Source organism: Stenella coeruleoalba (genome assembly GCF_951394435.1).
Source record: "Stenella coeruleoalba genome assembly, chromosome: 9".
In the NCBI taxonomy this organism is placed as follows: Eukaryota; Metazoa; Chordata; class Mammalia; order Artiodactyla; family Delphinidae; genus Stenella; species Stenella coeruleoalba.
In genome coordinates this window covers 58,954,357-58,979,291 of record NC_137155.1, presented here as the reverse complement: position 1 = coordinate 58,979,291, position 24,935 = coordinate 58,954,357, and the positions used below count along the sequence as shown (strand labels likewise).

The 24,935-nt window shown below is 39.5% G+C and overlaps 1 long non-coding RNA gene across 1 annotated transcript in view; it reads left to right on the top strand.

The window, feature by feature from the left end:
- Positions 1-9,714: 9,714 nt before the first annotated feature.
- Positions 9,715-24,935, top strand: part of LOC307191814 — an 89,227-nt gene continuing 74,006 nt past the window's right edge. The window contains exon 1 of the long non-coding RNA XR_013829853.1: positions 9,715-10,246. This is a non-coding gene — a long non-coding RNA (uncharacterized lncRNA). The remainder of the gene's footprint in view (positions 10,247-24,935) is intronic.

The window sequence follows — 24,935 nt, the reverse complement described above, 5'->3', positions numbered from 1 at the left end:
ATGGTCTGTTGTGTATGCCATCCTTAACTTGAACCGGACACGAGATTTTATCAATATTCTATTCCCTCAGATAATGGCGCAGGAGCAGATTCCATGTAACAGTGGTACAACAGCTTACCTTGGCCCTACACAATTGGGCTTCTGTCCCCTGGGCAGTTGATGTCAATGCCAAATTGATGCAGAGGGTCACCTTGAACCAGACTCAGGTTGGCAATGTGTGACCCCAAGACTGGTTTCTCTTTCTCTATGCGGTGGACAGGCCTATCTTTGCCTTTTTCTTGAACCTAATTCTGCTTGTTCCTTGGGAGTTACATATGACCCTTCACAATGACGCAAGCCTTGATGACAGCAGCCACGTCCTTAGACTCTGGTTCCAATGTCAGAACTTCCATGGGAAGAATGAAGATAAAGTGTTAACCATTTTACCCAGATTTTCTTCCCAAGTGCATGATGAAACCTCTTCCAGTAACCACAGGGAGATATTGCCAATAAGACAGCCATTCTTTGTTCTGGATTATTTGTTTTAGAGGCCGGTCTAGTAAATCTGCACTCCTAAGTGCAGTGAAGAAAATTTACAGACAGACCTTAGGGCTGAAAGAGACTCAGTTCTTCTGATAAATTTTTACTGTAACCAGCCAAACAATAAGAACATTCCCTAGATTACACACACTACTATATACAAGATAGATAACCAACAAGGACCTACGGTGTAACACAGGGAACTCTACTCAATATCCTGTGTTAACCTATATGAGAAAAGAATCTGAAAAAGAATGAATGTAGTATATGTATAACTGAATCGCTTTGCTGTACAGCTGAAACTAACACAACATTGTAAATCAACTATACTCCAATAAAATTTTTGAAAAATGGTACACCATTTATTATTAAAAAAAACGCATTCCCTAGAGAAATCTTGTTTTTCCTGTTTGTTTTGTATATAAATTTTAATTTTAACATGCATTATTATAATTTCCATAACAATGACCTACTCCCCAAGTCCCTGAAAATATCCACAGCATTAATTTCCCTAACTATGCAACTCCACAATTTAAAAAAATTCTTGTTCTAGAAGTCCATGGACTATCTGTGTTCCAGGGTGAAAGAATTTTATGACACGTCCATTTAATTTGCTGTGACTCAATTGAACATCGTGTAGGATTATGTTCTGTTTAGGCAGCTCATTTAAACTTTTCTCAACTTTTGAAGAACTAGCTTAACTTCTGTCCCTTAATCAGGAGTAGCTCTATGTGAAGTTCTATTTCAGTGTTGGTTGTTCCTGAGCTGCCAGGAAAATAGACATTTTATGGTGTAAAAATAAATATAATAAGTTCCCTTATTCTAAAATGGCAGAACAGATTTTAAACAACTGTTGCACCAAATTTACTGCATGTGACACTGGGTTTGGAAAGTTTCAACACCCAGAATAATATCATGGAAACTTTTGGGCATGAAAACAAGGGACAGAATGGAAAGTACTTCCTTTCCTTCCTTGTGCAAAGAGAGATAACATTAACTCTGTGTGTTGGCAAAGAGGGGAGCAAACGTACACAGTGTTTCTGGATTTCATATAGGACCAAAAACAAAAACAAAAAATTCCTCAGGAATGCAAAAACAATTAGTTTACGAAGTTTTCCTGGCCATTCCCCAAGTTTATCAAGAAGGGTTCTGTTCACTAGCAGACAGACTCTCTCAATTACTATCACTGTTCAGATCATTAGACCATGTTTCTTGACGAGTGTCCCAGCTCTAAAGGATAGGTATTATTTGAACAAAGGGTTTCAGAGTCAAGAAATACTGTTTCAAACAAGTCTTCATGAGTATATTTATTTCAGGACCTCAGAATATGCTGATTGATATTCAGGGTGAATCAAGAGTGAACTAGAGAATGCAGTTTGGGAATGCATTTTCCAATAAAATGGTGAACCAGACATCCTGAAGAATCTTCTCTTCACAAAACACATAGAAGTTCTAGATAAACTATGTAACTTAAAATGCACAGGGACTTCCTTGGTGATGCAGTAGTTGAGTCTCCATGCTCCCAATGCAGGGGCCTGGGTTCGATCACTGGTCAGGGAACTAGATCCCACATGCATGCCACAACTAAGAGTTCGCATACCACAACTAAGGAGCTGGTGAGCTGCAGCAAAGGAGCCCGCCTGCTGCAACTAAGACCTGGTGCAACTAACTAACTAACTAGATAGGTAAATAAATAAAATAAATATTAAAAAAAATAAAATGCACAGCTATGCAAAATTAGGGAAATGCCTACAGGCAAAAATAAAAAGGAGGAAACCAGACCAATAAGCTAGTGCTGAAGCCATGTCTGAACTGGGAACATTTCCCAAAATGGGAACCCAGCATTGAGAGGCTTAATAGCTGCATGAGAGAGAGGGATTGGAACTGAGACACCTGCACCAAGCTTGGATCCTCAAATGTCTACTCTGTTAGATAAAAGGGGAAACTAGGGGGGAAAATTCATTAAAGAAAAAGGAGATGACAAGGAGTATTTCTATCTTGAGCTATGTTATTTATGTGGGGAGAAGTCTCACATTGTACTTCATAATAATAGGCCACCTTCATCATCTGAGAAACCACAAAGGAAGAAATTAACTTACTGTAGTTTCAGATTGTGATGCTCTCATGCATGCGCCTGGAACAAGAAATCAAAAATCCTTTCTGGAGGGACCTTTCTCCACTTACACCTTTGAATACAAGTTTAAAATTCAAAATTACAAAACACATAAAGAAACAAACTATCATGAGTTTGCAGAAACAATTAACATCAGAATTTTTTCTCCAAGGATTTCAGATATTGAAATTATTGGGTCTGAGATAAATGTATTTAAATTACTTAAAGAAAGGAAAGAGGAAATGGAAAACATGAACAAGGATAGGTGCTTTTTTAAAAGAACAAGTAGAATTGAAAAAGAAAGAGAATTTCTAGGAATAAGAAACATTGCTATTGAAATTAAAATTCAATGTTCAAAAAAAGAAATAGACTCACAGATATAGAGAACAAACTAGTAGTTACCAGTGGGGAGAAGGAAGAGGTGAGGGACAATACAGAGGTAGGGGAGCAAGAGGTAGAAACTTTTAGGTATAAAATAAGCTACAGGGATATATTGTACAACATGGGGAATATAGCCAATATTTTATAATAACTATAAATGGAGTATAACCTTTAAGAAATGTCAATCACTATGTTGTATACCTGTAACTTACATAATATTGTACAGCAACTATATTTCAAACAAATGCAATGTTCACATTAAGTAATAGATAAGATGTTGCTAAAAAAAAATCTGTAAACTAGAAGATAAATCTGAAGAAGTCCAGATGGCAGCACAGAAAAGCAGAAATATGGAGATTTTAAAAGCAATGGTAGAATGTGCAGATGTTACTATGTCCAATAGGAGTTCCAGAAGGAGAGAATAGAGAGAAAGAAAAGAGATAATATCTGAATAGATAATAGTAGGAAATAGTATGGAATTTAAGAAAGGCACAGATCCATAGATTTAGGAATCACAATGAACCCTAAGTATAACTAATAAAAATAAATTCATGTTTAAACCTACTGTAATGAAACTATGAAGACAGAAAAGATCTTTTATTTTGTCAGAGGTAAAAGGCAGATTCCATACAGAGAAATGTCTGTTAATCTGATAGCATGACAGCAGACTTATTTACAACACCAACGCTGGAAAACAGTGGAAAGTTGAGTGGGATGCTGGGGAAAAGTAACTGTCAACATAGAATTTGATATTCATCAAACTATCCTCTAAGAAATAAAGACAATTTCAGACACACAAAAACTAGGAATTTGCCACCAACAGACTTTCACTAAAAGGAACTTTTAGTTCTTTTTCACTAAAAGATTGTCCTTTAGGAAAAGAAAAGGAGAAAGGTCTGAGATATAAGAAGGAATGGTGAGCACAAAGATTATTTGCAAAAGGTGATAAATCTAAACAAACTTTTATGTATAAAACTAATATTTGAAATATATATTTGTTATATAGATAACATTATATATTATGTAATAGACATTATACATGATAATATTATGTAGATAATAAAACAAGATAGAATCAAAACACTGGACAAGAATAATCTGTAAACTGGAACAGAAGTGTTTGGAGTTAGAGAGAATGCAGTTTCTCAAATTTATACGAGCACATATTCCTAATTTGCGAGCAGCTTGTGGAATTTATGTCACTAAGGAATGTACTGTACTTGGTGTTTGGCTTGGCAGATACGGTGCAACAGAAGCAAGCCTGTTAACATCCTGGATCTTATTATTGCGTACGTGCTATGTTCCAGGCACTGGAATTCATTTAATCTCATTTAATCCTCATCACCCTGTGAGTTACAAACTATCGTTATCTCCATTTTGCAGATGAAGAATCTAAGTATCAGGAGCTCATCCAAAGCCACACAGCTAATAAGTAGTAGGGCTGAGATCAGAACCTGGGTAGTTTTCCTCTAGAACTCACGCTATTAACCAGAGGGCTTATTAGTTTCTATTCCTAAAGCACATGCTGTGTCCATTCTTCCTTAGGGAAATATGGTACAGAGTGGTACCCTTCATCTGGTATGAATGTGACAAGGATGTGAAGAGGAAAAAACAGACCAGAATGATTCTTTGCTATTGGCCCATGCTTTGTGCTAGGCAGTGATGGAGAGAGAGTGAGGAAGCGTAGAGGCAGAAAGGACCAAGATCAACATGGTCCCTGTTTAAAGGAAATTATCTAGTTGGAGGCACTTAGATTGATAATTAGTTCTTGCATGCATTCGATAAATACTCATCAAACACCACAGAGAGGCAATGCCCCTAGTTCGTCATTAGGGAGTAGGCTCTAGAGTCAGACTCCTGGGCTTGAACTCCAACCTCACTGCAATTGTTGAGTGACATTGCATAACTTCTTCATGCCTCAGTTTCCTCATCAGTAAAAGTAAAAGCGATATTAATGGTACTTCTTTCTGGTTGACGTGAGGATTCATGAGGTCATATATGCAAATATCTTAGAACAATGATTAGCTTACAGTAAGTGTTCAATAATTGTAAGCTATAATCATACTATGTTTTTGGCAGTGAAGCTACATGATGATTAAGACAGTACCTGACCTCCAGGAGTTCGGAGTCTAGTACAGAGATAAGCAAATTAATCATTGTGACGTGTGTGGTATGCAAGAGGCGTGACGGGTGTGGGGTGGGGGTGGGAGCCTGCAGCAGACACATCTGAGCCATCCTAGGTGTGTGTGGTGGAGTCAGACAGCATAGGCTTTCTAGAGACATCTCTGTCTGGGCTAAGTCTTGCAGGACAGGAAGGTAGGGGAACCTGCAGTGATCAGGCAGGGGAAGGAACAGGAGCTGAGAGAAATCATTTCCCATCTGTAGAGTTGACAGGTTTAGCACCTAACAATACAGAATGCCCCATTTAATTTGAATTTCAGATAAACAACAAAGAACTTTTTGGAATAGATATGTACCATGCAAGATTTTTAATATAAATAGGCCCCAAATATTGTGCAACAGCAAAAATCACTTGCTTATCTAAAAGTCAAATTTAACTGGGCCTCTTGTATTTCATCTGTCATTTTTATCTATCGACATCTAGGGAAATGAAAGGTGTTTCAGGGTAGCTGGAGAGATGGGAGAGGAAAGGGAAAGTGAGCTGAGTGAAGCTGGGAGGCATCAGAAGAAAGACCTCATGCCAGGTCAGGGGATCTGGATTTTATGCTGAAATTAATGTTGAGCCATTGCAGAGCTTTAACCACAAGGATGTGAAACCACACACAGCCTTTTTAAACATGTCATCAGGCATAATGAGGGGAGTATTAGTTTCTATTGCTGCATAACAAATTACCCCCAACTTCATGTCTTAAAACAATAAACATGTATTATCTCACAGTTCCTGTGGTTCAAGAGTTCAGAAGTGACTTAGTTGGGTGGTTCTAGCTCAGGGTTTCTTATGAGGCTGTAGTCAAGATGTCCACCAGGGTTGCAGTCATCTAAAGGCTTTATTAGGGCTGGAGGCAAAGTGCTTCACTCACATGGTTGATAAGGCCCTACGGGCTGTTGGCAGGAAAGCTCTGTTCTTTGAAACATGGACCCTCCCTAGGACTACTTGAGCCTTTTCACAACATGGCATCTGCCTCAGTAATCCAAGAGACAGCAAAGTGGAAGCCACATGTCTTTTATGACCTTAACTTTGCAAGTCGTACAACGCCATTCCTGCAATATCCTAGCAGTCACACAGGTCAGCCCTGCTTGATGCAAGTGGTATATATACAAGTAGGCAGGGATCACTGGATCATCTTGGAGGCTGGCCACCGCAAGTGGGAAGCTTAGATAGTGATGCCTATGACTTGGAAGGGGCGGAGAATGATAGAAGCATGGGATAGTGAAGAAAGGCTTGGAGGAGTAAAGATATAGGAGAGGAGGTGAGACAAAGAAAAGAGAAGGGGGGAAGGAATGTTGGAGGGGTTTGCAGCGTGTCCACAGCAGAGAGCATGACCAAAGCCTGTACAAGAGGAGTAGATTTACCTCTTCTCCTGGACGTGCTCCAAAAATGGCTTGGGGTCCTGTCTGGAAGACAGGAGGAAGCACATAAAGTGGAGAATGGAAGGGCAGTACCCAAAGCCCCAACCTCCTGAGCTCAAGATTGAAAGTTTCCATGATGAAACAGGAAGTTGACATGCTTAAGGAGAAAAAAGTGGTAATTATTCAAGAGAACAGAATCACATGTGGTTTCAGGTTTCAGTATTAATAGATAGGGAAGAAAAAACCCATAAAAGTAATCAATATACATATATATTTGAGTATATTAACAAGTTTATGGCCATATATACAACTTAAATATATAAATGTATATGTATATAAAATATATATTTATATATACTTATATAAATTAATAAATATTATATAACATACCTATATATAATTTAAATATATAAATATATTTATTTAATAAATATTATATAAAATATATGCATATGTTTAAGAAGAGTCATAAACTTGTTAACGTAGGTACACAAAGGCATTTTAACTGTTTTCCTTTAAGAAAAGTTCTGGTAGAAACGAATCTGTAAGAAGAGCGCCCTCTGCTGCCACTTACACAAAATAGATTTTCTGTTTAACAATACCAAGAAAAATATGTTAAAAGGCTCTTAGGCTTATCTGCCTGCTGTCTCTAACAAAAAATAAAATTATATTTAAAAAATGACTTTACATTTAAATAAATAATACCTATGCATCTTCAAATACCCTTAAGATTTTTTTTCTGTCTTGTAGAAGGCCATGTTGCTACATCTTTCAATTTGATTTTATTCTTTCAACGGTAACTATAATGCAAATAAAACTGAGACACAGAGACATCGGATAACTATGCAGTATGCAATTAGAAGCATTTCTTCCAAACTCTTAACTAAATAAAGTAAATCCTTCTCCAGGTGCACAAATTCGTAGGTGAGAAGTCACAATTTCCTCGTCAGGAGTAGTTCATCATAATAGGCAGGAGGAGATGGCTTTATTTATTCCAGAGCAGTCAGGAAAGGTAAAGGCACTGACTTTTACAACCTGCTCAGCTGACTATTTCTGGGGATAGTAGTAAGGGGTGGGGGAGGGCAGATCTATAACAATTCCACGGCAACAACGACTCAAGAAAAGAAAGGATGCATTTGCTCGGCATTTGTACTAAGCTGTATTTTTTTTTTTTTTTTTTTTTTGCGGTACGCGGGCCTCTCTCACTGTTGCGGCCTCGGAGCACAGGCTCCGGACGCGCAGGCTCAGCGGCCATGGCTCATGGGCCCAGCCGCTCCGCGGCATGTGGGATCTTCCTGGACTGGGGCACGAACCCGTGTGCCCTGCACCGGCAGGTGGACTCTCAACCACTGCTCCACCAGGGAAGCTCTAAGCTGTATTTTGAAATGGATTGGCCCTAGATGCTGACTGCCCACCCACACCTGACCCATCTGGGCAAACTAAATATAGACATGCGTGGCACCACTGCCCCCCATGTTAGCCTGGTAACTCCCATCTCTTCCATGAATTCATTCTTGCTTTCTTCTCTGTAGTCTTCAGGTTCCCTGGCTCTATTTTATGGCTTCTGGAATCAGCTTCTGAGCTCTCGCCATTCTCTATCACTACCGACTCACTGTTTAACTCAGGACTTTGTAGGTCTGTGGCACTTTGTTACAGCAGCCCTGAGAAAGGAGCACACCTTTGTTCAGACATTCCCAGCTCTGGGGCTGCTCCCCTTCTGTGGCATGGGATGTGTTTGCTCCCCTGGGCTGCTTGCTCCAACTGTGGTTCTCAAGAGTCCATTTAACATAGTCTCCTGCAATTGGGAGCCTCACCCCAGTGGATGGGTACCCTTGGGCAGGACTTCAAAGGTTCTCTGTCCCCCATGGCTGCCCTGGCCCCAAGATGCCCTCATCCATCCTTTATCTCTCCTGCTGACAGTGGGAGCCTTTCTCAGCATCGTAGCGCTCTCTGGCTCCCCCTCAGCACTTAGTCAGCCATTGTCCACCCTTTTAGATTTCCTGGGCGGTACTCAGACACCACCCATTCTATACCCCGTCCTCAACGTCAGGGACCACACACCAGGTTTTCTACTGGGATCTCTCTCATTAGACCAGAGTAGAAAGTAACAGGGATTCTCCCCTCCCCTGGGAATCTCTCCCAAAGAAATCTTACGAATTCTCTTCTCATCACTCTGACCTCTTTTTATATCCTTGATCTGTCTGAGGGGATCAGAAGCGTAGGAATTGGTGCTGACCATTTCCTTTGTGTATTTTCATGTCGGGTTGTTTCACAATCACTCTAGTAGCTGAATTGTGTACCCATACAACTTTGTTAATTGTTTCATGGTTGCTCTCTTTTCTTTGTATAAATAGCATCATATCTCATATACTAAAACTGATTTTTCACTCTACAGTGTGTCCTAGAGATCCTTCAATGACAGGGCATATCATCTTATCTTATACTTTTGTAACTGCTATAGTGAATTCCCTAGGAAAGATTCTCCATATTTCATTCAGTTATTATCCTAATGATGAGTATTATGGTACTTCTAAGTATTTTGCTGTTGCAAATGAGCTGAAGTCAACATTCTCATACCGGTCTCCTTGTGCACATGCGCAATTGTTTCTCTTGGTTAGAAAAAGGTAGGTTGGATTGCTGAGTCAAAGGCTACATGCTTTAAAATGTTCAACTGATTCGGTCAACTGCTCTGTATCGTGGCTGCCTCACTTCCCATTCCCTCCATCGACGGTGTTTTGGGATAGTCTACCCCACTTTCAGCCGTCCAGGTATTCTTCTACTTCCCCATATCATGCTCCAGTTATTGTGGGTTTATACTAATATCCATTAACCAACTGGATTGATGAATTCCTTCACCTGAAAGCAGTCGACTGATATTCAGCCTTCATTTACTCCTCCTTTTAGTGCACCTTCCAGTACAGCAGAAATTGGAAAACTTTTAAACCAAACTAGATTTTTACACTTCCCTACAGGCAAAGTGCTGGGTACAAATTAGATCCTGCCAATAAGATGCTTTCATTGGAAATTTGAAGGTGGAAATGAGGTTGAGGCATCTCCTGTTACTTTAGGGGCTGTTTCTGATGTTGTGTATGATTATGGAATATAGTGGTTTCACCCCTGAGAAGTGGTCCAGTGTCTAATCCCCAGATTTGTAGATGGTGAGAGCACCAGTGACCTCTGGATACCAAGTACTTGATCCTGGATTTTATGTGCACTGACATTTTCTTGAACTCAATAGTTCCAATGGCAGCTCCTTGATTTTCCACCTCCCTAGTTGGGACAGGTGTGAAAGCTTCCCTGGTGGGTCAGTTCTGTAGTGTTCTGAGTATCATGCTTGGAGACCTAGCCTACAGCCCAGTCCAGCCGTCCTTCCACCAATTTCCTGAGCACCTAATTCCTACTATTAAATCCCGTTCTGCATAAAATCCCTATGGTGGTCTCTGCTTCCTGTAATTGAATCCTGACTAATACATACTTGCTACATGGTGTCTGATTTTTTTTTAACTTTTATTTTTTATTTATTTTATTTTTAAAATATTTATTTATTTGGTTGTACCAGGTCTCATTTACGGCTCATGGGCTCCTCAATTGTGACATGCAAACCCCCAGTTGCGGCATGATGTGGGATCTAGTTCCCTGACCAGGTATCGAACCCGGGCCCCCTGCACTGCGAGCACGGAGTCCTATCCACTGTGCCACCAGGTAAGTCCCTTGTTTTTTATTTTTTAAATTAATTTTTATTGGAGTATAGCTGCTTTACAATGTTGTGTTAGTTTCTGCTGTACAGCAAAGTGAATCAGCTATACGTACACATATATCCACTCTTTTTTGGATTTCCTTCCCATTTAGGTCACCGCAGAGCACTGAGTAGAGTTCCCTGTGCTATACAGTAGGTTCTCATTAGTTATCTATTTTATACATAGTATCAATAGTGTATATATGTCAATCCCAATCTCCCAATGCATCCCACCCCCCTTTCCTCCTTGGTATCCATACGTTTTGATCTCTATGTCTGTGTCTCTATTCTGCTTTGCAGATAAGATCATCTATAGCATTGTTCTAAATTCCACATATATGCGTTAATATATGATGTTTGTTTTTCTCTTTCTGACTTACTTCACTCTGTATGGCAGTCTCTAGGTTCATCCACGTCTCTACAAATGACCCAATTTCATTCCTTTTTATGGCTGAATAATATCCATTGTATATATGTACCACATCTTCTTTATCTATTCCTCTGTTGAAGGACATTTAGGTTGCTTCCATGTCCTGGCTATTGTAAACAGTGCTGCAATGAACATTGGGGTGCATGTGTCTTTTTTTAAATATCTTTATTGGAGTATAATTGCTTTACAATGTTGTGTTACTTTCTGCTGTACAGCAAAGTGAATCAGCTAAATGTATACATATATCCCCATATCCCCTCCCTCTTGAGCCTCCCTCCCACCCTCCCTATGCCACCCCTCTAGGTTGTCCCAAAGCAACGAGCTGATCTCCCTGTGCTCTATGCAGCTGCTTCCCACTAGCTATCCATTTTACATTTGGTAGTGTATATAGTGTGTACGTGTCATTGCTACTCTCTCACTTCATCCCAGCTTCCCCTTCTCTCCCGTATTTTCAAGTCTGTTCTTTATATCTGCATCTTTACTCCTGCCTTGCCACTAGGTTCATCAGTACCAAACACTCCTAGTTTATCATTCTAAGACACTCAGTCCTATACCAGACGTTTCAAAACAGCTACCATGGAAGTTCACAAAGGACGCTGTGACTCCATTTTGAACTACTTAACACAGCTTAGGTTGAATCCTACAATTTTCACACAAGATGAGTAGGAATCATAACACAAAAGAAATCACATTCTGACAGAGACAGTATCATGTGGTGCATAAAAAGAGCCCCAAGCTTCAAGTCTGTAGCCCGTGCTCTGGTCTTGGCTCTGCACCTTACCAGCCCAGTGACCTTAATTAAATCCCTTACCTCTTCTGGGAACGAGTTTCCTAGACTTTAAAATAAAAGGTGCCAGATGGCTTTCAAGGCCATTTTATTTTATTTATTAATTTATTTATATTTTATTTATTTATTTTTGGCTGCGTTGGGTCTTTGTTGCTGCGCACGGGCTTTCTCTAGTTGCAGCGAGCGGGGGCTACTCTTCGTTGTGGTGCGCGGGCTTCTCATTGTGGTGGCTTCTCTTGTTGCGGAGCACGCGCTCTAGGCGTGTGGGCTTCAGTAGTTGTGGCTCGCAGGCTCTAGAGCGCAGACTCAGTAGTTGTGGAGCATGGGCTTTGCTGCTCCGTGGCATGTGGGATCTTCCTGGACCAAGGCTTGAACCTGTGTCCCCTGCACTGGCAGGCAGATTCTTAACCACTGGGCCACTAGGGAAACCCTCAAGGCCATTTTAATTCAAAGACTTTATAGTCCTTTGAAATCATTATCTGAATCTAAGCATGAAATGGTTAACTACTGAATAACATCATAGCCCACTAAGTATTAAAAACCTTGCAAATGACATGTTTACTTCCCTTCCTCCTTGTTCTGCTTGTCAGTGTTAGGTATTAAGTTTTCTCTGTTCTGTCTGCTTTCTTTTGTTTTGTCTTCCATTAATAGTAAATTGATATAAAATTGCAGTTCCAGAGAATTAGAGGTGTTGCTATGGAAACAGCCTTGATTCATTGAGGTAAACATTAAGCTGTTGATGCTATTCTTTGAGGTGCTTGTAAAAAGGAAAACACAAAATAAATGTTACAGTAAGAATGACATTTTGTTTTGAGTCAGTGGCCCACACTTTCAAGGCTGGATCTGAAGGTATACACAGCACGTTATTGCAGGGATTTGACCCTAGGTCTAGTGACGCTCCCGACTCAGCAGCTGACATGATGTAGCAAGACTGAAATGTGGATGTTAGTCTTGTTTGCCTGCACCTGGGTTACAGAGGACTCTCAGAACTCATTGAGATTAACACAAAATAAAAGATACCTCTACCTCAGGCTTATTGGTTGTGGCCCAAAATTGTTCCCCTTTTAGGACCCAGTGAAATTTTTCTTCCCTTTCAAACAACTACACTACAATTCACTCACTTTAAGTGTGTATTTGGATGATTGTATACAGTCATTTAACCTCCACTAAAATCAGATAGAATGATTCCATCATTCTAAAAAGTTCTCTCTTGTCCCTTTTCAGTAGATTCCCTCCACCCTGATTCCCAGCCCCAGACAACCACCGATCTGCTGTCAGTATAGTTTTACCTTTAGTAGAACTTCACATAAATGGAATCATACTGTATGTAGTCTTTTGTGTTTGGTGTCTTTCACCTAAAATAATATTTTTGAAACTCATCCATGTGGTTGTGTATATTACTTCATTCCTTTTTTCTTGCTGTATAATAGCCCATAATACGGATATGTCACAGTTTATTTATGCACTTACTGGCAGATAGAAATTTGGGTTGTCTCCAGTTTCTCGCCATTGTAAATAATGCTGCTACCTACAAGTCTTTGTGTGGACATAAATTATATTTCTCTTGAGTAACTACCTCAGAGTAGGACTGCCAGGTGGTATGGTAAGGGTACCAAGTGTCTTAACTTTATAAGAAACCATCAAACTGTTTCCAAAGTGGCCAGACAGTTTCGCCCTCCAGCCAGCAATGTCTGAGAGTCCTACAGCCTTGCCAACAATGGGCATCGCCCCCGATTTCTGTACGTGTCTTGTCGTGGACAAGCCCCAAGTTGTGGACCATATTTAGAGCAGGACTGCTCCAAGCCTTTCATGGGAAGATGTCCATGATCCTAAATGGAATCTGAAAAATTGTCACAACCAGAACAACAGGATCTAATGCAAAACTCCCCTTGGATTAAGAGAATGAAAATTATGCAAGTCTAGTTCTATAGCATTTTATGGATTCTGCTTTTAATGCCAACATTGGGGTCTACCTTTTGTCTCAGAAGCACTTTGAGTTTTCTTTCTTTCCTAAAGAATGGAAAATAAACATAGTATCTACTTTTGAAAAATGACTCACTGAGCTCCAACGTGCCTAGTGGTCTGGAAATCATGTATGCCCGTTAACCTCATCTCTGGCCTTTCTAGCAGTGCTTGGACTGATCTTGGATGAACTAAACTATAATGGTTGGACGAACAGCCAGACTTGGGAACAGAGGGAGTGATACATGTGCAAGTGGGGGTGGATGGAGCCACAGAGATGCACCTTGAGCCAGAGTAGGAAAAAAAACCAAGCTGAACCCTAATTAGGAGCCGTGGAGGATAGAACATACTGACAGAGGGAGTAGTGGAAGCGACTTTTCTAACTCAGCTAAGTTTCTTAACATTTGGTGGAAGGGAGAAGGAAATACACCACTGATCTGAGATTTCAGGATAGCCTGTTAGCTATTTTATTTTCTGCCCCTTTGGAAGGCAAATTTGAGTCACGGCACGGTCAGATGAATCAAGTGCTGCACGATTACGTGTGCAAACCCAGACTCAACAGCGCCAGGGACACGTAGCTTCAGGGCTTATTTGTGACTGAAGAGCGTATTAGAGCAGAATATTCAGAAATGCATTAAAACATACTTATCTCTAATTACTTATAGAGGGTGGGGTAGAGCTGAGTGGAGTTATTTTGCTAAATAGTGCAGAAGAAATTCTGTTAAAAGATTAATTCACTAAGGAGAGATTGTACTATTTTCAGAAAGCAAGTAACCATAAAGTACAGGAGATCCTGAGGAGACGATGAAGCTGCCGCCACTGCCAGTGGGTTATTTTTGGCTACATATTCTGGAATGGGATACAGTTATTGAAGACACACAACAAATTAGACCTGCATTAAAACAGAGCACGGATTTTTTCCCAAAAAGTAAAGTTTTAGGAAAGTTTATGGTGAAGAGTTTTTTGGGGGGATAAGAGAGGGCTATGGGGGATAAAGGTTTGATTTGGAAACCTTCTCTTTTTTCCCTTTGCTATAATTAGTTACAAGTTACAATGACTGGAAGAATTAAAATATACTTATCTTTTCAGCAAAAATACCGGGATAAAAAAGCCCCAAGCTTATGTATGAATAGTGAAGCAAAGCACTGTAAGGTGCTTTACATATTTTACATACATTACAAATTCATTACATAATCAATGGGTCAGCAAGTATGAAGTCTCCTCTAAAGGGCTGATTCAAATGAAGTAAATAATAAGTATGAACATAATTACTGGACTTTTGGGTTAAGAAGGATGCTGGGCATCCCCAACATACTTTCTAAAATAATTTAAGAAATCAGTGGCAAATCGCAACTGCCCTGCAGATTAAACACATTAGTTCTCTCTGTCACATTCCAAGAGAAGTTATATTAACCTAAGTGTCTAAGTGGTTCCTCATCAGGATGGTAAGAGGTTTCCCTGCATCCCTAAGCTCCAGAGATGTGGGGTCTTTATAGATGAGCAACCATCGGTTATCTCTCTATCACAGGAACCGCTCTATGAGGCAGCCAGGGCCATCTCACTCCAGACCAGCCTCCCCTCTCCACTTCTGTTCAAGGGCTGCAGTTTAACATAATGCATGCACCTGGAGGAGGACACACTTTATCATTGGCTCACCAAAGCCAGGAGCAGGAAGGTAATACAGGTGCAGATCCAGGAAAGTTCAGGGGAGTGGAGTTGCCAGTGGTTTTCATTTCTATACACTGCTTCTAGCAAACAATGAACTACAAACTACTTCAAATAATTCTGGAAGAAAGAACCCTCTAACTGGTCCAACCATTACGTAACAGACCCTAAAGTCTAAGCTGACCTTAGATTGTAATATTTTAGGATCTCATTAGTTGGTTAACCATTTGGGAAAAAAACAGACCTTCACCTCATAGGGTCTCACATCAAAACAAAATCCAGATGAACTAAAGAATTAGATGTGTATGATTTAGCTATAAAATAACTAAGAATAAGAAACATCTGAGTTTGAGATGGGAAAGAACTTCTCAGGCATAAAAATCAATAGAAAAATACTATAAAACAAATATTTATAATACATTTGACCATATAAAACACATATTACTTCTGTATATGTATTTAAAAAACCACTGCAAACAAAATATAAAATTGAATAAATATTTATAAAATTATTATAGCAGTGAGCTCATGGCCTTATTATAGAAAGATTTCATGGAAGTTAATAAGAAATTAAAATTTAAATGAAATGAGCACAGGACATGAAAAGGCAATTCAAAAATTTAATTCTTACGAAAATAGCAAATAATGTATTAAGATGCCCAGCCTCCCTGGTAACTAAACAAATCGAAATGAAAACAAGATTTAGGGGCTTCCCTGGTGGTGAGTGGTTGAGAGTCCGCCTGCCAATGCAGGGGACGCGGGTTCGTGCCCCGGTCTGGGAGGATTCCGCGTGCCGCGGAGCGGCTGGGCCCGTGAGCCATGGCCGCTGAGCCTGCGCGTCCGGAGCCTGTGCTCCGCAGCGAGAGAGGGGCCCATGTACCGGAAAAAAAAAAAAAAAGATTTAAAAAAAAGTTACCATATGGCAACTAATTTTTTTTAAAAGATAGTATACAAATATAACTGATAAAGACCTTGTAATTATTGGGTAGAGTAATTTGGCCATAATTGTCAAAATTTACTTTACTTCAGTAAATTTTCCTCTATATTCTAATGAACTAGTCAGAAACTCAAGGATTTATATATCAAGATATTTATCCATTAATTCATCAAATTTGAAAAGAGAAATCTTGTCTAAACTATAGTACAGCCATATAAAAATATTATTTTTAATTATTTTTAATTTAATTATTAATTTAATTTTTAAAAGTGTTAATAGTTATTTAAAATTATAATTAGCAACGTGAGGAATGTTCAGAGTACCATGAGCTTTCTGAGGTGTAACAAATAACTTTATTTCAAAATGAAAATAGTTTATTTTTCTGATTATAAAAAATAAAATGTAAAATTAAAGTAAAAAAAACAGCACAGAAGGCCCAAAGAAAAAAGTGGATCAAAACACCATCTCTCAGAGATGAAAGATGTTAAATTAATGAATATTCTTCCATATAGGTCTCTGTGCCTATACAGAGGCACACACCTTCATGCACAAATTTATGTAACACTATTTTCATGAACTGCAGCATACTCAAGCTGAATTTAGCTTTATTTCCTTTCATTCAAGATATTTATAAACCTCTTTCCAACTCAAAATTATATGTCCCCATAATGATTTGTAATGATTGCATAGTATTCTAGTTCATATTTGTCCCAAAATTTAGTTAACTAGTTTTCCATTGATGGATATTTTTAACAATTAGACAGGGTTAGAGCAATGCAGCTGTGAGCTTGTTTTTAGGGGAGAGTCTCTGTCCCCTTCTAGTCTATTTTCTTATGGTGTAAATAGGAGAACATCTTGTATGTAGGTGATAAGCTTTCAGAACATAGGCACCAAGGACTCAGTGATACACCAGCTGTGCAGAGGGTTGTCGGACATCACCAACTGCAAGCTCCTGGCAACCCTTTAAGAAACAGGATTCAAGCTGCCAGAGGGAAGGGAGCCCTCATTCCTTTGAGAAGCTGAGTTTACCGGCCCCAGTAAGCCCATTCCGGGGCAACTGGGTACATGGAGTCGCTGACTGGACAATCCTGCCTGTTTCTCTCCACAGGAACATTGTCCTGAAGACTCAGAGAAAGATCCCATTTCTAATAAAGAGCTGCTTCTGGAAAGATTTTAAACGACGCAGGGGTCACTCCTGGAGCTAGAGGGCTGAGCTTGCCTTGCTTCTTCCTTTCTGATCTGGAGTTACCTTACCACAAACTCTGTGGTCTATCTGATCAGCTTGACTCAGCCTAGCTTGCGAGTTGCTTCTCGCAAAATCCTACTTTGTGTGTTGGAAGCTTAGCTTTAACTCTTACTCTCCCATTGCATTTCTGCTATTGTAATCCTAACACTTGCTAGTCCCTGCCAGGGATGCCCAACTAGGTAGAAGGTGGCATAATGCAGAAAGAAACGCACCAAGGAAAGAACATTGACATTTAGAAAAATATTTTTCTTATGGCATCCACACAGAAATCCACACCCTTCAAAAAATAAACTTGCAAGATGTTTTTAAAATGATTGCTATTGTTATAAAGCATTTAAGTAACAGTAGAGTTCTTTAAAAACTAACCCCAGGGCTTCCCTGGTGGCGCAGTGGTTGAGAGTCTGCCCGCCGACGCAGCGGACACGGGTTCGTGCCCCAGTCTGGGAGGATCCCACATGCTGCGGAGCGGCTGGGCCCGTGAGCCATGGCCGCTGAGCCTGCGCGTCCAGAGCCTGTGCTCCGCAACGGGAGAGGCCACAACAGTGAGAGGTCCGCGTACCGCAAAAAAAAAAAAAAAAAAAAACTAACCCCAAATATGAGTTCCAACTTCATTTTGCTTGAAAAATTATAATGGCTTCCCAAAGCCTGCAGAGAACATATCCTGTGTGATAAGAAGACTGTTTATAATCTGACCAACTGCCTGTCTTTCTTCATTTTCTACCTTATTATGTACACTAGAGAAAAGTGCTACGATAACAAACTTCTCATCATATCTCTCAAATGGCTCAAGATATATTACCCCTTTGGGACTCAGCTCAAATGTCTGCCTTTACCTAGAGTAGGGCTTCTCAAACCTGGCCGTCCATTAGCGCCATCTGGAGCACATTTAAACAATTTCTATTTATTTATATTTCATGTTTAAAAATTTTAAATGGTTGTAGATATACAGAAGTTATAAAGATAGTATATAAAGTTCCTATATACCCTTCACAACTTCCCTTAATATTAACATCTTACATTACCAGGTACATTTACCAAAACTGAGAAATTGACATTGGCACATCAGTAAGTAAACTACAGACTTCATTTGGATTTCATCAGTTTTTCCACGAGTGTCTTCTGTCTGTTCAAAGGGCAAAACTAGGAAATCGTATTGTATTTACTTAACATGTCTCTTTAGTCTCCTCTGATCTGTGAAAATCTTCGTCTTTCTTTGTTTTTCAGGATCTTCACACTAGTCAGGTATTTGGTAGAATGTCCCTCCGGTTGTCTGATGTTTTCTCATGATTGAACTGGGGTTATGGGTTTTGGGGGAGAAAACCATAGAGGCTAAGTGCCCTTCTGTTGCTTCATGTCAGGGGACACGTGATAGCAACAGGACTTATTTTTGGTGATGTTAACCCTGATCACTTGGTCAGGTGGTGTCTGACAGGTTTTTCTACTGAAAAGTTACTGTTTTTCTTGGTCCATATTGCTGAGCTGAAATAAATAGCCTGCCAGATATTTCTCCAGCAAACAAAGGTTTATTTGGGATCTACAGAGCATTGCAGTCGGGGTCTGCAACCACGTGCAAGTTCCTGCCCGGCAAGGGAAGGAGAATGCTTTTATGGGGAGGAAAAGGAAGTTGGGATAGTAAACAGAGTCCATGGCTTTTCACTGGCCCAGTCCTTGCCAGGAAAGAAGAGTCATCTTTTTTCTTCCTGCTGGTCTCCCCACTCTATTTAATTGAGACTTCCGTTCATTAATTTTTTTTTACAATACATATTAGTTAGCGAGTCACTAAGTCCAGCCTACACTCAAAAGGAAGGGAATTAAGCCTCACCCTTTGTAGGGAGAAGCATATTTTTAAAAATGTGAACATAAGTTAAATAAATATTTTGAAGGAAATACTTTGGGGCTATGCAAACATCCCTTTTTTTACTTAAAGTTTAGTCTGCTGATTTTAACATTTATCTGTGGATTTTGCTTACAGCAGTTATTACTGTGGTGTTCTAAAGGTGATTTTCTATTTCATTTCTTCTACATTTATGAATCTGAAATTTTTCTGTAAGGAAGTTTCTACCCCCTTCCCGTTTATTTAATTATTTCATTGTTATTTATCAGTGTGAACTCATGGATATTTATTTTATGCTTTGGGTTATAAACCCGTACTACCCTTATTTATTTTTTTGCTCAAATTATTCCAGCTTTGGCCATTGGGAGCTGTTTCAGGCTGGCCCCTATGTCCTTGTGACATGCTCCCCTTACTCCTATCCTCCTCTTTCTTTTAAATAACACTTCCTTATTTTCTACAAAGATGTTCCAGGGTCGTCTTATATTTTCCCTGCTTCAGGCCTGAGAATATGTCATTTCTTCAGGGAGCCCTGTTTCCTTTTATTGGAGACTGGTATCTAGAAACTAAGACCTGGTGTTAAGTGTGTTCATTTATTGCTGGGTTATCATTGTCTCTAAGCCCTCTCAGTGGACAGAACTAGGAAACATGTGCATACTACCCCAGGAATACATACATATTTACATTATTTATTCATGTGTCTACCTGTATATATATTAAAATAAACATAAACTCATACTAATATCTTCAATTCTAATCCAGCACCACATTCTAACCTTCCCTGGGGAACATTTTTAAATGTCTTTGTCTGGGCCTCAACTCAGGCCAATTAAATCAGAAACTTGGGATGTCCTGCCTCCATTGGTTGTTTTTTTTTTGAAACTCCCCAGAAGATTTTAATGGTTCAACCAGGATTGAGAACTACTGTCTAGGGTGGCCTTTCCCATTTGTCCTTTTGATGAAGTCCATTCAATGAGCTGGCCCCTCAGTTCAATCTTCCAGCATCCCATAGACCATTATGTCCTTCCTCCCTGAAACTCCCACCCATCATTGCTTTGTTCCAGATGGATGTGGTATAGCCTTTAACACATGGACTGTACTTAATTCTCTAGATGTTGGTCTTAGTCAACAGACAGTGAGCCCCTTCAGGGCAGCTGATTGTACCATTATCTGCTCCCCTTCATAGTTATCAGACCGGGAGAACAAATATGGCTGCCACCAGCCCTAGGAAGGAAATCTTCACTGGTGAGATGCCCATGAACTGGATGACCTCCCCCCGGACCCTTCTCAGAGACCAAATAGATTTAGGGAGTGATTCTGCTGTAGAGGGGAAGGAGACAAGCTCAAATCAGGGATGTGATTGTTGCTGCTGTAACAGTAAGTCACACCGTCTTAATTGTCTGCCTGGACCTGTGCACCCTGGGAAACTCAGGTTACAGAAGTAAAACCTATGTACGTGACTGGAGATCAGAAAGACCATAGAGAAAGAGAGTTGTTATATTAAGGAGAAAGCGAAATGTTTTTCAACTCTTGTAGTTGTTGGGGTTATAAAACTCTTTTGATGAGAAATATTCTTTTTAATATTTGTCGGTAAAAGTTTCAACCTCTCCTTCCAGTGTAATGAATATATACAAACCTTCAGATGTGGCACCAGCACATTCTGTTTCACCTCTAGGAGTCCAGGAAGGGGGAACTGATGAGCAGAAAAAAGACTAATTTTAAAATGAGTGGTTGAGTGATTGATGTATTACATTTATTATCTCAAAAGGGATCAGTTATCAAGGGAAACATAATTTTCTATTTAAGAAACATAATTAAATAGAAAACTAAGATAATGAGAAAGTCAACTATGAGTATTATTCAAGCTCTTGCCTATTTGGGAAAATGAGCAGTGCTACTCAGGGTACTTCTGGATCTGTAGTTGCTAGAACAAAATCAGAAAAGAAATGGGGAAAGAAGTGCATACACAGCTCATTTCTAAAAATAGAGCAACACATAATGGATGACATCTGAGGTAGTTTGTTGTTGATGTCATTAAGGCAACAGAGTTTTAATTGAAATTGACACAGACATATTTCCTCTCAACCTAGGCTTTCAGCACAGGAGCTACAGGATAAGTATCTATTGACTGACTGACAAGGAATCTCTCTCAAGACTAGGGTACGATTGTAATGGGAGTGGAGTAGAGTGGAAAACCATTTGACTTGATAGAGGAAGTATTTGAAAATTTAAAGAGATCTCATGGGGGAAAGACATTTAACCAAAGGAAAGAATAGTTAGCAGTGGGTCATCAGGGGAAGGCTAGCAGGGGAGATGTTTCTCGATAAAGGGTCTTTCCTTTAATCATGCCATGTTATATATGCCCACTACCACCATCATCAACTCAGTTCTTAAAGAGTAGAGTCAAAGAAAATTTAACAGTCGAATGCATTGACTTATGAAGACATTCATAAACAGTTTATAGACACATACATTGTAGGAAATCTCACTTGAATACTTGAATTTTTTTTTTTCACTTAAATTGTTGATGGAAATCTCCCACTGGAAATGCATGATTTCTCCAGAATTTATTTTTATAATTAAATCCTTGTGGCTATAAGCCTGGATATATATGCAGAATAATCAATATTTGAATGAACAATGAAAAAATGCAGACAAAGGAAAGACAAGTGCCTTTTCAAGAATCCTCTATTTTGTGCATTTTTAATGATGAACGTTCCTTCAAGGGACTGCAGCAGCAAACTAAGGTTAGGAACTATGTAGGATTTATTCCAGATTCCGCATCCACCACACAGTGCTTGGTACAGAGCAAATTTTTTTTGAATGAAATTTTAACATCTAAGACACTAGGAGCAGGTTTTAAGTGAAGGCTGAATTTGTTATTCTTTTTTCACACACTGGAGAACTGAGACCCGGAGAGGTTAACTGGGTTTTTTGAAACTATTGGAAAATCAGTGATAGCACTAGGGACTGAATGCATACTTTCTACTCCTGGTCATTCACTTGTAGGAAATTACTAGCCTGATTTGCCTTTTTGGCAGGCTTTGGTCACGTCCATGGCTGACTTTTCCCTTAGTCACAGTGCCTGGGTCTCATGACACTTAAAGGCCCACAAAAAATGATTTATTATACTTTCTTTTAAAATAACTTTTTAAAAAGTTATATCAACACAGTCATAAAATATCATCTTCAACATTTTTTTAATGGAGAAAGAGGCCCACGAAGTCATAATGCTGCCCTGATCACAGCTACCTCCTACTACATAAGTAAGGAAACAGACTGGCGTGCCCCTCTCCAGGACAACAGACACCACCATCAGTGTAAGACAGAAGCCAATTTTTAAAAATAACACCTTTCAACCAGAGTTTCTCCCCCTCCCCCAAATGCCCCATTTTAAAATTCAAGCTTATTGAGGTCTCATTTACATACAGTAAAATTCATTCTTTTTACTGTTCAGCTCTGTGAGTTTTGACAAATACATTGTTGATCTAAAAATAAATAGACTGCCAGTTATTTCTCCAGCAAAAAAATGGATTTATTTGGGATCCACAAAAAATTGCAATTTGGGGTCTGCAACCATGGTGAGCCATGTGCAAGTTCACAGCAAAAATGGAGAGGAGAACTCTATTATAAAGGGGAAAAGGAAGTTGGGAGGGGCTAGAGTGAACAAAGAGCCCATGGCTTTTCATTGGCTGAATTGTGATGGTCTCTCATTGGCTGAGCTCTTGCCAGGAAAGAAGAGGAAGTTTTTCTTTTTCCAGTGGCTCTGCTATCTTCATAGGGCATGAGAGCTCCCCTTTCTGGTCTCCTGACTGTATTTAATTTAGGTTTCTGTTTATGAATTTTTTATAACATATACTTGTAAACCTATAGCCACTATCAAGTTATAGGATATTTCCATCACCGTCAAATGTTTGCTCATGTCTCTTTGTAGTCAGCCCCTCCCCTCTTCTCTGTCCACTGGTAAACCACTGATTTATGTCTATACAGTCTTATCTTTTCCAGAATACCATATAAATAGAATCATACAATACATAGCTTTTTGAATCTGGCTTCTTTCATATATGTATTTGAGATTCATCTACATTGTTGTGTGTATCAATATTTCATTCCTTTTTAGTGTCGAGTAGTATTCCCTGGTATAGATGTACAGTTTATCCACTCGCCAATGGAAAGACATTGGGGTTGTTTCCAGTTTGAGGCAATTACAAATAAAGATGCTATAAACATTCACCTATATCTGAACATCATTTTTCATTTTACTTGGGTAAATACTTAGGAGTAGAATTGCTGGGTATGGAAGTATTATTGATCCCCCAAAGATGAACGCATCCTAGTCTATAAAACCTATGAATATGTTATATTATATGGCCAAGAGGAGTTAAGTTTGCAGACGAAAAGTAGCTAATCAGCTGACCTTAAAATAGGGAGATTACCCTGGATTATCTAGTGTGCCCAATCCACATGAGTCCTCAAAAGTGGAGAACCTTGTCTGGATGTGGTGAGTGGGAGATGTGATGAGAAAAAAAGAGTCAGAGAGATGTGATGGTCCTGGCTTTGAGGTTGGAGGAAGGGGGCCATGAGCCAAGGAAAGTAGGCGGCCTGGAAAAATAGAGAAAACAGATTCTGCCCTGGAGCCTCCAGAAAGAATGCAACTTGGCTGACACATTGATTTTGGTTCCGTGAGATTCGTATTTGACTTCCGTCTTACAGAACAAATTTATATAGTTTTTGCACTACTAAGTTTGTGATAGTTTGTTACTGAAGCAACAGAAAACTAATACACTCGGTCATATGGTACATATATGTTTACCAATAAGAAAGTGACACATGGTGACTCTTGGAGGGCCATCCTTCAGCCTACCATAGTAACATTAAAACAAACAAACAGACAAACAAACAACAGAAACCCCCCCAGTTTATTAGGATGACCAACTCATCCTGGTTTGTCTTAAACTTTCTTGGATTTCAGCCCTGGAAGTCTTGCATCCCGGGAGGTCCCTGAAGCCTCAGTAAACTGTGGTCGTTGCTCACCTTACTTGGTAGACACAGTAAATGTTTAATAGAATGTGTAAATTAACAGCAAATAGTCCATGAATTTACTAACTTAGAAGGAATCTTAAAATGTCATTTCTAAGAGCAGTTTTCCTTTCACGATGCAAATGCCAATATTACCAGGGAGGTCCCCACCGGTAATATCTATTCATTATCTGAGGCTTAAGGAATCCCAGAATAGGGAGAAGGGATTTCAGGTTATTTGAGGAAAAAAGGACATACATTTCCTTGACTCCTCTGGTGCAAGGATTTATGAGACTCCACAAGGCCATATTTGACATATGAAGGAGATGGTTTGAAAATATAATTTTAAAACACAAGACCTAAAACATGTTCAGAGATTGAAGAAAGTGAAAAAAGTTCACAAGGGGGATTGAGACCCGTGAGACAACCTGGGATTCACTTTTAGTAGATTTACTTTTATTTTACTTTTTACTTTTGATCATTTTTCTGATGATCACAGAACTCTGGGCCTCAGTGTCCTCATCTGTGATATGGGGTTAAAGACTGTCCATTCTGAACTCACAGAGTTCCTGAGAACAAACAAGGTCTCACACTGAAAATGCTGTGACAAAAGTAGAGCACCTTGAATATTTCTTGACTTCAGGAAAAATAATTAGCCTCTCCTTGGCTCGGTTTCTCCACCTATAAATGAGGGTTCATTCATTCAACAGAGATTTATTGAGGATCTTCTACGTGCCAGCACCCATTTGCCACAGGGTTACAACAGTGAATAAAACAG